Raw genomic sequence first — 13,421 nt, 5'->3', positions numbered from 1 at the left:
TGGGCTGAAATTAAAAAAATCTATGCTTTGACCAAACATCAAGACTGATCCATGGACTATTAAAAAAATGAATTTAATTAAACACAATTTTTTAAGCACTCTCGGGATTAAATACTGAACCCAACCAATAATGGCAGTGAAAGGTTGTTCATCATCGGGTTTGGTTTTGGGGAGACATTTTTAGGTGTCTACAGAAGCCCCCACTTTGACTGAGTTTGTAGAAACGTCAGTTTCAAAAACGATAGTCAAAGTAGTTGATAGGGACGAAGAATGATTTAAGACGTTCGGCGATCCTAAACCACTTTGTATATGCCGATACCTGCAGAAAAATGTTAATTCCACAGATAAAAGAGTAAAAGGATAGAATACGTATCTGGCACAAGTGTATCGGTGACAAATGAGTTTGGCAGCTTCCCATGTTTGAAGGAATCCACCGGATGACGTTTGTTGAAACGCTTTCCATGCCTGAGGAAAGCCGACTAATGAATTTGGTAACTTTCTAAGCCTGAAGAAATCTACCAGATGATACTTTCCATGCTTGAGGAAAGCCGATATATGAATTTGGCGGTTTTCTATGCTTGAAGAAATCCACCGGATAATACTCCATGCTTGAGGAAAGTCGACAGATGATGAGATTGCAAGTCTCTGTGTATCGAGAACCTTGCTCTGTGAAATGATGGTGGTTCGATTGTCCCCGAACGTGGGTGTAGACACCCATTTGTGTCTCCCCAAAACCAAACCCAGTGATAAGTACCTTTCGCGTCGAATCATAATCGAATGAAGAGAAAGTGTGGAAACTTTAGTGTTGCGGATAATTTTAATTTCTTTTCTCTTCTCTCTGTTTTTGAAACTTATTTTAAGAAAACAGCCAATCCAGTTTGGCTGGTCCATGATATGGGTCCAATAATAGTGTAGTTGGATGGGGCTTGACAAGAGCTTTCCAACGATATATTATAAGCTCAATTCCGATGAATATTGAGGAAGTTATGGCCAATTTACTGAACTGGGCCCGGTTTGAGCCTTATATGCGGCCCAATTATCTAGGGGAGGGCCTAATATGATTTATCATTCCTAATGCAATTAGGAATAGTTTTAGTCTTCTAGATTCTTCTAGAAGGTTCTTTTCATTCCTAATTCAATTAGCATTGATAAATTGACTTTTGTTGACTTTTCAGAGTTTTAATTAAAATCAAAGAGCATTTTTGAGGAAAATAAGATTTTATCCTCCTGTACGGAAATTTTTATCTGATTTTAAGAAAACGTGTGATTTTCTGAATCAGCGCCAAACACCAGTTGTAGCGCCTGGCGCTACGCTTGGCGCCTGGCGCTACGCTTGGCGCCTGGCGCTAGCATTGGCATCTGGCGCCAATAGCCAGCGTTGGCGCTAATCAGGTTTTGTCTGCGCCAGAACTCTGTTTTGATATTTTATCTTTTTGGCTGATTTTCTTTATAAATAACGTCGTAAAAACTCCCGTTTTCATTCACCAATTCTCATCTACAATCAACAATAATCAATTTCCATAACCAGTTTTCATCTACAACCTACAATTCTCTCTCATTCTCTCTTATTTTCATTCTCTCTATTTTCACCAACTCTCATCAAGATTTTCTTGATTACTCTCTCTCTCTCTCCTTTTTCTAAACTAGCTTCTCTCAAATATAAAAAATTCCGCATTCATTAGATCTAGATACACCTAGCCATATTCGAAGTTGCCTTCGCCCTAGACGTGAAAGGTTTAATTTCTGAGGGTTTAGTCCCAAATCTCTCTTTTAATTATTTAATTTAATTGTTTTGTTTATTATTTTCCTTGAAGTTACTAACGCGTGTATTTTGTTATTAGAAAGAGGCACGAGGCATCAAAGTAAGTACTTTAATGGTTTAATTGATATTATGATGTAGAAATCATTCTTAGGTTGTTATTTTAATTCCTAGTATCATGTTAGGATGTTTTCCTTATTTTGATGTTTAGGGTGACAACAATAAATTCCTAGTATCATGTCTAGGGTAACTTTAATATCAAGTGTGATTAAAAGTATGATGCCTTTTATGTTCTTCCTGATATTTATGATTGTTAGTATCATGTTAGGGTTAAAGCTTTGATTTATATTGCTTAGTGACATGCTAGGGTTTGTTATTAATCTTGTTAGTACCATGCCTAGGATCTTGCTATTATTATGCTTTAACATGATTATTATGATTATGATTATTATAATTATTATTATGATGATTATTGTTTTGATTATTATCATGATTGTTATTATGATTATAATTATTGTTATTATTATTAATATGTTGCTTGATTATATTTATTGTTATTGCTTGATCACACCTTTTATGCATGTTTAAAGGGAAGTTGTACTTGTAATCACGTTTAATAAGATAATTAATAATCTTGTTTAGGGTTAATTTGATTATAATTTAAGTGATCGCCAATAATAGATTTATTTGTGCATTAATATTTAACCAACATAGATAAACAGGTTTAGGGTTAATCCTATTGATTGCATGTTAGTCAGAAAGCACACATGAATACGATCAGAATAAAGTAGAGGCCTATTATTAGGGCAGGTTCAATCTCTTTTAGGTTGGATTTGTACCTTCATCCCCGAACCCTATTCGGTTCAAGACCTTATGGAGTTGACAATCTCTTGGATCGTTAAGGGGTGTAACCTTCACCCCGTGAACGGTTTACAAGTTCCTAAAACTTGTTGGCGACTCTTTTGCTCTATCTTCTTCCCCTTTGGACGCCACCGTACTTTAGTGTATGATCACAGTGGGGTTTAAGCTAGGGATTAACGCTTGAAATATTCCCTACAGTTTTTGGCGACTCCACTGGGGACGATTTCTATTTTAATCCCAGAATTTGTTTCGGCAATGATTTAGAATGAGGGGATGAGACTCGAAACGTTCTAATTATTTCATGTGCGTAATTTTGATTAACATTATTGTCATATGCATAAAAAAAAAGATCTCATTGGAAAGACCATCCGTAATGTGTTAAAACATAGGATTTTACGCGTAGGAAATTTGAGAAATATCTTTCACAACTAGGACCGAAATAACATTGCGCGAAACTGGAAAATTTTATCGAGCACAGAAAGCTGCTGAGGCATGTAGGAATTAGCGTCAGCGACCAGAGCATTGGCGCCAGACATTTAACTGTAGCGCCAGACAACAGGCTTGTCGCCAGGCGCTACAGCTAAAACCTGGCGCCAAGCTCTGTTTGCTGGCGCCAAATTCTTCCAATACCGAGCCAGAAATATGCATTCTAATTTCGACCAGTTTTTCGTATTGTTTGCTCGATCCTACTTCCTGATTGAATTTTTTCTCACTTTTCTGAAACCCATATGTGTTCTACATATGGACATAACCCTCTGGAAATCATGCTCCATCTACCTGATTGAACGCTCTGAGCAACAAAGGGTACATCAGAGAATGTTGAATTCACCAAACCATGGAAGCGAGTTTTTCTAAAACTCGCGGTATCCCATCCACTCGCGCCAACCCTTCACGGTTAGGCTTCCGCGCGGCGCATCCGGACAATTGAACATGGACCCTTTATTGACTAAACCATATCCCGAACTTTAGAGAACTAGAGCCATGGTTAGGTTGCAAACTCATTGCATCATATTGTGCCTACTTGACTAATTGTGCATCATTTGTTGTGCATATACTATGATTTCTTAACCGTTTTGTTTGACTTGTGTTGAGATTTAATAAATTAATGACTAAAGAACTTTGCCTAATTAATTAATTAATTAATTAGAGTCAATAAAGTCTAATATTTTAATCAGAATTGACCTAGTACGACTTTAGGCATACCCTTGTTGATTAATAACACCGAAAACAGTCCCAGATTGAAGCTCCAGCATTGGCGCCAAAGTCTGGACTGTAGCGCCACTCTGTGGAGTGTGGCGCCTGGCGACAGCTCTGTTGTCTGGCGCTACACTACACAGTGCGACGCCAGTCCCCTCGTTTTGCCGACAGTTCGGATTATTGGTTGAGTCATCACCTAGTGTCTAATTAACCAGTTTGCTAATTAATTCGGTTAATTTTCGTTGTCAATAACACCTTGCCGAGTTATTAATTGAGTCTAGTCACATAGTCTAGCCACATGGTCATGACACGAGTCTTAACATATCACCTACACTCACTAGTCTTAGCACACACTTTGAGTATATGCCACCATGACCATGTCTTAGGTTCATGCATGAGTCTGTTTTTTCCGTCATTTGAGTTGGGGGTACATCCTATTCCTAATTCTTCATATCCCTCCATCTACATCATTTTTCTTCACATTCTATTCCAATCTTTCTTCACTTCCTCCATCCATTGCATGTTGAATAAAGTTTGAGTCAAATAATTAACAATAGATATCCCCAAATTCCTTTTCCACAGTACTTGGTCGAGGAGAGAAGGGCGATTAATCAAGGACAACCTCTTTATTCAAGTTTCACTTTTTGATAAACCAATTCGTCAAAAGAGGAAGGCTAAAAAGATAATGGCAAGTCAAGAAGAGGTCAATGAACTTAAGAATCAATTGAATGACGTGACTGAGGTGTTAAAGGCTTTAACCCTCAAAATTGATGACCCTGTGAAGCAACAACAAATGAACCTCATGCAAGAAAGTTTGAGAAAGATATCTCGTGACTATAAATTTCAGGGCATGAGTTCACAAGGGGTCTCGCTGGACAAGGAACTTCTTCCGCATAAGTTCAACGCCTCTGACATCCCTAAATTCAAGGCAACAGATAACCCTTACTTTCATCTAAGAGCTTTTGAAACTATAATGAGCATTAAGGGTAGCGATAAGAAGGTTTTCCCCTCTCTGTTCCCACTATCTCTCGAGACCGTTTGCCAGCAATGGTTCTTTTCCCTTGACAAAGAGAAAATCTCTTCTTAGGAGTCCATAGAAAACGTTTTCATAGATAGATATAAGTGCAACATCCAAGACGAAAAAGACCACAGACAACTCGAGATGTTAAAACAAAAAGAAAACGAAGGGTTCACGTCTTTCTTCAACAAATAGAGGGAAACTTCTGCTAATATGGTCAAAACTCCCACTGAAAAGGAATCTGTGAGGATGTTTATCAAGAATCTCCAAGGGAAGTATTCAAGGAACTTAAAGTACCAACATAATTTGAATACTTTCAAGGCTGTCTATAATATAGGTATTGACATTGAAGATGACCTTCTGAAAGATAATAGTGCGAGAGGAAAGAAGAACGACCATCCTTCTTCTTCTTCTCCCATTAATGAAGTACATGCTACGAACGCCTCTAAATCACGAATTCAAAGGTCAAAAAGGGTGTTCACTCCACTTGGTATGAGTTATGAAACAACTTTCGAGAAGCTACATCACAAAGGACTAGTCATGCCCATAGGGCCCATCAAAGATCCAGTTCCAGAAGCCAGGCCACCCAAGTGGGACCCTAATAGGCACTGCAAATATCACCAAGGAAAGGGTCACGACACTGAGGAGTGTTGGAAACTCAAAGAATCTATTCAAGATCCGATCGATAACAATGGAACTTCCGAGATTCTAGCCATCGAAGATGATCAAACATCCTTCGATCCATCACTTCTTATCACACCTGTAGGAGAGCCCATGATCGAGACAGCTTATATAACCTCTCTCGATGAAGTGGCCATGATTGAGGAGGATGAAAGTCTTTTCTTAGATAATACCAGGGAAGACTCGTCAAGTCTAAAAGAGGACGTTCGAAATTGCAAGATGTCGTTGCCATGCTCTTGAATGTGGTAGAAGGATTGGCAAATCGGGTGATGGTCATCGAACAAAATTCTCGCCAAGGGTTTAATGAAGAACTCAATGCTCCTAAGCCACGAGCAAAATGGACCATTGAAGAATACACACCAATAGGAACGGCTTATAATGAAGCTTTTGACTGTCTACATGATCAAGGTCATATTCACCCCATTAGTCCCAGTCAAGACTTCCCACCTAAAAAACGTTTTCCCAATGGGGATCCAAATTCCTATTGTCAATACCATAAAGGTCGCGGTCACACTACTGAAAAGTGTCTCGCCCTCAAGGATCATGTTCAAGACTTCATTGATTCAAATCTCCTTCATGTTCCTCCGCGCGACAAGAAGGCCGACATCAGTAACAATAACAACAATGGCTGTAAAGGGAAGAAGAACGACTATCCTTCTCCTTCCGAAAACACCTACTCTAGCAACAGTGTTGGTACTTTCGACCTTAATGAGATCTTAGGATTTAGAAAGAAACAAAAAAGGGATTTAACCCCTATTAGAATTAGCTACGATGATGCTTTCGATCGACTCCATGCCAAGGGAATCATTACTCCTATTAAACCTCTTCAAGATCCCCCGCTTGAGAAGAGAGTGCCTAGTTGGAATCCAAATGTGCGTTGCAAGTACCATCAAGGTAGGGGTCATGCCACTGAGAGCTGTTGGAAGCTAAAGGAGGCTATCCAACATTTGATTGATAATAACAAGCTTCCCATGCCTCCAGTTAACAAGAAGAGCGAGTGATGATAAAGCGAACAACACAAGACCAGAGGCGAGCTTCAACGACGAGATTTTATGACATTTTTTTTCTTTTTCTCTATTTACCCTTTCCCCAATAAGTCTAGCATAGGCACCTTTTCTTTTCCCTTAGATTAATTTTGTAGATTCTTTCTTTTCCCTTTGTTTAATAAAACGAGCATTTATTTCCTTGCATATGATCATCGCATTGCATTGCATCAAAAAAAAAATCCATGTCGAATTAAGCACAAGGTATACTGATGATTTAAGGCACCCCTTGTAGCCACATCATATTACCTTTCACCTTTCTAATTTACAATCCTTTTTTGGTAAACCACTTTGAGCCTTGTCTAACGATAGACCTTTCTTTTTTCAACCCACATCCACCTAACCTTGGGATGAGATGATGTGTAACTTATGCAATCTCAAAAGCTTGAGTGATTTCAAAGGATCAAAATAAAAAATAATAAATAAAAGTGTACAAAAAGGGTAAGTGTTCCAATGTCTTTGATATGAAAATATATTTGATAAGAACACGTCTCAGATTGCGTCTCTTATCGAGTGCTCGGTACCGTGCCTGAGAAACATTAATGCCAAGTGAGTGATAGACCGCATGATCGGGATTGCCCACACTTATGAAAATAAAATAAATGCTAAAGCAGAAAAAAGAGCTAAAAAAGAGTAGAAACTCAAGCATAAAAATATAAAGATTCAATAGCAAAGTTGCACACCTTGGGGGCTTATCTAGGGTCTTGAGCCTTTATCCCCTTCTTCTATAACCTTTAGCCTAACCACGTTACAAACCCTTAAAAAGACCTTTTTGAGGTATATACACACACTTGTGCGAGGTTCGGCTAGAGCTACGTTCGGCCTGATTCCTAACGGATACATAGGCAACCTCACATCAAGGTGCGGCCGTAATAAAAATGCATTCATATTCATATTCACACACTTACACCATGATCATATCAAGGGATCTCCAATGCTCATCCCTATCCATGTAGAGCTAGACTTGGGGGCTTGATCCCTATATCATTAGCTTACCTAGCCCAAGAGTCACCACCGTTTGACTCTTTTAACATATAATATCTTTCCACACACTTAGCCCTTGCGGCCTAACTTTAGAATCACTTTCACACACATCACAGATACATGACCAAATATACCTTCCATTAGGAACCCTTTATCATGGAATCTTAACATAACACTGAAGCATGCCTTGTCATGTTAAAATGCCAAACATCACTCATAATCATCATTGCATATCGAAGTATGAAGTGCTTAGCCTTCGTGCCTAAGTTACCTAATTACTTTCATCATTGAGTCAACCATTGAGATAGCCTAGGATGGGTTAATCCTTGCACCTTGAGAGATAGTATCAAACAACATTTGACTAAGCTCATTCAACATGCACCTTCAAAAACTTCGATTCTTTTTCGCGTCTTTCTTTTTCGGGAGAAGGTCGGTACCCTCCACAAAATTGGCGAAAATTTTTTGCTTTTTTTTTTTGCATTTTTGAGTCACATTGAGTCAGCACTATGCACACACGGGTCATGAGTCACACGTGTCATTTCACTTCAAGTCGAGTCAACCTCGAGTCAATCACAGAGAGTCAAGTTTATACCTTGAGTCGTGTCAAGTCAATGAGTCAAGCGACATTAAAGACCTTAGGCCAACCCTAAGAAAATTAAAGATATTAGCAAAGTTCTATAGTCGAAAATAAATACAGGTGCAACAGAATAGGGAAGACCCTACTCCAGCGCCAGACGACAACATCTAGCGTATGGAAATAGCTTTCAGCGCTTGGCGCTAGATCTCAGCGTCTGGCGACAGAGTCAATTCTTGGCGCCAGAGATATTTCAGCAGCGACAGAGCTCGAAGCCTCTCAGAAAGGTGATTTCGATCTCGTACAACAATTTCGGGTTCCTTGGTAAGCCAGTTAGCCCCTATAAGCAATTTGACATGATTAAGTAGTCGGTTTGATTACAATAAGTGATCGACCTGATGAAAGATCGTCTCACTTAGCTTAAAGCGCCTAAGAATTGGCTCATCATGGAGACACCAATGTACTGGTTTTAGCGGAAGCAAAGTTCCCGCGAGTTTTAGAGATCGGCAAGCGTTGGTCTTCGGAAATATTTCTTCGGAATATTATCACAACAAACATTCAAACATCGAAGCTCTTTGTTCAGAGACGCGTGGATAATCCTTTCAAGCTCTATAGTTCAGAGACGTGTGGACAATCCTTTCAAAGCTCTTTTGTTCAGAGACGCGTGGACAATCCTTTCAAGCTCTTTTTCTCAGAGACGCGTGGGCATATCATTCAAGCTCTTTTGCTCTAGAGACGCGTGGGCATATTATCAAAGCTCGATTGTTCAGAGACGCGTGGAAATTTCTTTCAAGCTCTTTTTTCTCAGAGACGCATGGGCATCCTATTATCAAGCTCTTTGTTCAGAGACGCGTGGACACATCATTCAGAAGTTCATATAAAAAAAAAGAGACGCGTGGACATATCCAAAAAAAAGAAGCTCTTTGTTCAGAGGCGCGTGAACATATCAAGAAAAGAAGCTCTTTGTTCAGAGGCGCGTGAACATATCAAAAGAACATATCAAAAAAAAAAGAAGTTCTTTGTTCAGAGGCGAGTGAACATCGAAACAGCAAGATGGCGTTCCCTAGATTGTGGAGAGTTGTCATAAATGACTTAAGGTAATTTCAAGCGAAGTTGTCTTCGATAGTATTCCCTTGGACGTGGAATATTATCAATGCGGATGAGGATTGTTTCAAGCGAAGCAATCTTCGATAGTATTCCCTTGGACGTGGAGTATTATCAAAGCGGAAGAGGATCGTTTCAAGCGAAGCAGTCTTCAATATTGGAAGCAGTTACAAGCGTAGCGGTTTTCAAGCGGGATGGCATTCTCTTGGCAGGAGGTCATCAAAACAACAGCAATGCGACAACAAATCGGTTACTTTAGAGACGTGTGCTCGACAGTGCAAGATACGCGTTTCTTAACTCTTTTATCTGTTTGACTAACGCTAGTTTGCAGGTATCAACGTTACAAGAGTGGTTTAGGATTCCATAACGTTCTGAATCATTCTCCGTCCCTATCGATACTTTGACTTTTGTTTTTCGAAACTTGCGTTTCTCCAAACTCAGTCAAAGTGGGGGCTTCTGTAGACACCCATTTGTGTCTCCCCAAAACCAAACCCAGTGATGAGTACCTTTCGCGTCGAATTATAATCGAATGAAGTGAAAGTGTGGAAAGTTTAGTGTTGCGCTAGTGTTGGCGTCTGGCGCCAATAGCCAGCGTTGGCGCTAATCAGGTTTTGTCTGCGCCAGAGCTCTGTTTTGATATTTTATCTTTTTGGCTGATTTTCTTTATAAATAACGTCGTAAAAACTCCGTTTTCATTCACCAATTCTCATCTACAATCAACAATCATCAATTTCCATAACTGTTTTCATCTACAACCTACAATTCTCTCTCATTCTCTCTTATTTTCATTCTCTCTATTTTCACCAAATCTCATCAAGATTTTCTTGATTTCTCTCTCTCTCTCTCCTTTTTCTAAACTAGCTTCTCTCAAATATAAAAAATTCCGCATTCATTAGATCTAGATACACCTAACCATATTCGAAGTTGCCTTCGCCCTAGGCGTGAAAGGTTTAATTTATGAGGGTTTGGTCTCAAATCTCTCTTTCAATTATTTAATTTAATTGTTTTTTTTATTATTTTCCTTGAAGTTAGTAACGCGTGTATTTTGTTATTAGAAAGAGGTACGAGGCATCAAAGTAAGTACTTTAATGGTTTAATTGATATTATGATGTAGAAATCATGCTTAGATTGTTATTTTAATTCCTAGTATCATGTTAGGATGTTTTCCTTAATTTGATGTTTAGGGTGACAACAATAAATACCTAGTATCATGTCTAGGGTAACTTTAATATCAAATATGATTAAAAGTATGATGCCTTTTATGTTCTTCCTGATATTTATGATTGTTAGTATCATGTTAGGGTTAAAGCTTTGATTTATATTTCTTAGTGACATGCTAGGGTTTGTTATTAATCTTGTTAGTACCATGCCTAGGATCTTGCTATTATTATGCTTTAACATGATTATTATAATTATGATTATTGTTTTGATTATTATAATGATTGTTATTATGATTATAATTATTGTTATTATTATTAATATGTTGCTTGATTATATTTATTGTTATTGCTTGATCACACCTTTTATGCATGTTTAAAGGGAAGTTGTACTTGTAATCACGCTTAATAAGATAATTAATAATCTTGTTTAGGGTTAATTTTATTATAATTCAAGTGATCTCCAATAATAGATTTATTAGTGCATTAATATTTAACCAACATAGATAAACAGGTTTAGGGTTAATCCTATTGATTGCATATTAGTCAGAAAGCGCACATGAATACGATCAGAATAAAGTAAAGGCCTATTATTAGGGCAGGTTCAATCTCTTTTAGGTTGGATTTGTACCTTCATCCCCGAACCCTATTTGGTTCAAGACCTTATGGAGTTGACGATCTCTTGGATCGTTAAGGGGTGTAACCTTCACCTCGTGAACGGTTTACAAGTTCCTAAAACTTGCTGGCGACTCTTTTGCTCTATCTTCTTCCCCTTTGGACGCCACCGTACTTTAGTGTATGATCACAGTGGGGTTCAAGCTAGGGATTAACGCTTGAAATATTCCCTACAGTGGGCTGTATTTGGTTCGCTTGTCCCCGAACGTGGGCTGTAGATGGTTCGCTTGTCCCCGAACGTGGGCTGTAAGTGGTCCGCTTGTCCCCGGACGTGGGCTGTAGATGGTTCGCTTGTCCCCGGACGTGGGTTGTAGATGGTACGCTTGTCCCCGGACGTGGGCTGTAAATGGTCCGCTTGTCCCCGGACGTGGGCTGGTTGTAAATGGTCCGCTTGTCCCCGGACGTGGGCTGTAACTGGTCCGCTTGTCCCCTGACGTGGGCTGTAGATGGTCCGCTTGTCCCCGGACGTGGGCTGTAATTGAGACCTGCAAAATAAAATTTGCCAAGGGACTCGTATAGATTATGATTGACTTGACCAGCTGACTTGACCAAGTTTGACTTGACACGACATGACATGACATGAGTATGACTTGTGATTGTGTGTGTATAGTTTGAGTGTGTGTCTGCAAACACAAGCAACCGAAAATGCAAAAGCCAAAATTTTCCATCATTTTTGTCATGAGATTTTCCATCAATTTTGTCATGAGATGAGTGGAGGGTACCGACTTTATCCCGAAAAAGAAAGACGTGAAAAATGAAATTTTATTTTCGAACTTCCCTCGATAAAAATTTTGAAAAAGTTTTTGAACTTCCCCAAAATAAAATAATGAAAAAGGGAAGATGTTTTGAACTTCCTCCTTGAGCAAGACGAAATGAATCGTATGGATTAAATTGCTTGTCTTAAAAATAATGTATGCATGATGCATGTTCTTAGGCCAGGAGGCTAAGGACAATTACATCATGTGACACGATAGATGAATGAACTTAAGTCATGGAGCTAAGCATCATATATGGTGTAAAGAAGCGATCTTGAACGTCACTTAGGTCTGGAAGCTAAGCACGTATATAGATGAAGTGATTATGAATGTTGCTTAGGTCAAGGAGCTAAGAACGATATGCTTTGTATGATTACAAATCATTGATATAGAAATATTACTCAGCACATTATGCGATGCATGAAACAATGAACATTGCTCAGGTCAAGAAGCTAAGCAAGTATACAACGTTTCTTCTGATGAATGTTGTCTTGAAAGATGATGAAGCATTCGCGATAGGGAAACAAGATTTCATGATAAAGGGTTCCTAAGGGAAAGATGATATGGATATGTATGTGTGAAAGAAGTGTCTAAAATTGATACTAAGGTGAGGCTGCAAAGGTTATGGTGATGGAAATATATGTGTGAAGAGTCAAAGATGATGACTCTTTAGGCTGGGTAAGCTAATGTAATGTGGCTTCAAGCCCCCAAGTCTAGCTCTAAATGGGTAGGGATATAGAGATAAGCATTGGATATTCTTTGACTCGATCATGCATAGATATGAATATGAATGTGGCCGCACCTCAATGTGAGGTTGCCTACGTATCCGTTAGGAATCAGGCCGAACGTAGCTCAATGGCGACGAAGGTTAGCGCCTGGCGACGACTCTGTCGTCTCACGCTGGTCCAAAAGTCAACGCGCTTTTACACGCGTAATTACCTTTAGAACCAGTTACAGGTAATCATGCGTCCAATCATATTTAAAATCAGATTTAATATATTTTATTCAAAATAAAACATCTTTTAAAAATATAATTGTCAATCCTAATCTTATTAGAATTAACGAGAACCTTCTAGATATTCCTAGAAGATTAAAATCAAGGAAAAATTGCGGAAAATAATACAACCTTTGGCCCGTTCTTTTTTAATAATAAAACCTTTTTATTAATTCTTAATAATAACCTTTGGGGGTGTCAATTTTAAATAAGACATTACCTGTTGGTAACCTGTTTTTGAAGGGAACTGTGACACGTGTCATTTTTGTATTGGTTTTTCAATATAATTAATAAATTAAATAATTATTATTATTAAAGAATTAAAAAAAAACCCCCAAACCACCCAACCACCACCACCCAGCCACCTCCTCTCCCCCCCCCCCAACCCCGACCTTCCCCTTTAACCCCAAACCACCCAGCCACATCCTCACCGTCGGCACGCAGACCACTTCCCCCTTAACCCCGACGCAGACCACCCCCTTAACCCCCTTTCCTTCCCAACCACCACAACAACCACCCTAATCCACGCAGCCGCCACCACAAAACCCCCCAAAACACCACAAAAATCACCCATTCACTTTCCCAGATCCCGATAACCACCTCCCTCCCCTTTCGTTGC

Source organism: Chenopodium album, chromosome 11, assembly GCF_948465745.1.
Source record: "Chenopodium album chromosome 11, dcCheAlbu1.1, whole genome shotgun sequence".
NCBI lineage: Eukaryota > Viridiplantae > Streptophyta > Magnoliopsida > Caryophyllales > Amaranthaceae > Chenopodium > Chenopodium album.
This window is presented reverse-complemented; position numbering follows the sequence as displayed.